Raw genomic sequence first — 1511 nt, 5'->3', positions numbered from 1 at the left:
AGTCCACTTCATTACTGCAATATCTGTTCAGAGTATATGTACTGATGGATAAGTTCTAGCAATGCTAATCATGGTCTAGACCAGTGATGGGCAAACTACGGCCTGCAGTCCAGATGCAGCCCCCTGATATGTTCTATCTGGCCACAGGACATTATTCCTAATCTGACGAATACGAGTAGGATACAGTATAATGAAACTTCGAAAGAGTTGCCTTAGAAACAGACGGACAGATGAGCATTTCCTTTCCTTTGGCCCCCTCTAACAACTTTGCCCATCACTGAAGTTTTCTTTATGTGTTATTTTTCCTATGTGGATTGTTAGAACTCTGATTATGGCTGGTATTCAAGAGACTCTGCAGTGTTCTTAGGCTTTAAGTAAATAGCAACAATAGGACCTGGATAATGTAATATCACAGCACCAATTATAAGGAATCCTTCTTTCCCTCTTCCATTTCATGGGTGTTTCTTTTCAAGTATGATTTGTTGTTGAGTTCCCAATGTTTTTAAGGTGAGATAATGAGGACCCCAGAGAAGCTGACCTTAAGAGTTTAACTTCAGACTTACCCAAGATCATGCAAGTAGTAAATGCCAGAGACATGAACTAAGATCTGCTAACTTTAAAGCTTGTGCACTTTCCGTTGTTCTATATTGCCTTTCAACCAGGGACATTTCGTCTGGAGAATAGGTGTCTTAGAAAGAACATGAAAGTTACTTTCAAGTTTTTTAAAGGACTTTCAGTGGAAAAGGGACTAGACTGATTCTGCTTCCCCAAGATCTCAAAACTGAGATTGATGGATGGAACTTCGAAAAGACATATTTTAGGCTCAATAAAAAACATTCAAACATTATAAGCTGGTTAAAAAGAAAACATTCTACTTTAGACAGTTGTATGATCATTCTCACTAGAACTCTTCAAGTGGAGCCTGGATACTTTGCCAGAGGATATAGTTAAAGGAATTCCTGCACTGATACATTTTGGCCTACAGGGCCTCTGAAGATCATTTAATGCTTATATATATATATNTCTTCTTCTTCTTCTTCTTCTTCTTCTTCTTCTTCTTCTTCTTCTTCTTCTTCTTCTTCTTCTTCTTCTTCTTCTTCTTCTTCTTCTTCTTCTTCTTCTTCTTCTTCTTCTTCTTCTTCTTCTTCTTCTTCTTCTTCTTCTTCTTCTTCTTCTTCTTCTTCTTCTTCTTCTTCTTCTTCTTCTTCTTCTTCTTCTTCTTCTTCTTCTTCTTCTTCTTCTTCTTCTTCTTCTTCTTCTTCTTCTTCTTCTTCTTCTTCTTCTTCTTCTTCTTCTTCTTCTTCTTCTTCTTCTTCTTCTTCTTCTTCTTCTTCTTCTTCTTCTTCTTCTTCTTCTTCTTCTTCTTCTTCTTCTTCTTCTTCTTCTTCTTCTTCTTCTTCTTCTTCTTCTTCTTCTTCTTCTTCTTCTTCTTCTTCTTCTTCTTCTTCTTCTTCTTCTTCTTCTTCTTCTTCTTCTTCTTCTTCTTCTTCTTCTTCTTCTTCTTCTTCTTC

Source organism: Gracilinanus agilis, chromosome 5 (genome assembly GCF_016433145.1).
Source record: "Gracilinanus agilis isolate LMUSP501 chromosome 5, AgileGrace, whole genome shotgun sequence".
Taxonomy (NCBI): Eukaryota; Metazoa; Chordata; class Mammalia; order Didelphimorphia; family Didelphidae; genus Gracilinanus; species Gracilinanus agilis.
This window is presented reverse-complemented; position numbering follows the sequence as displayed.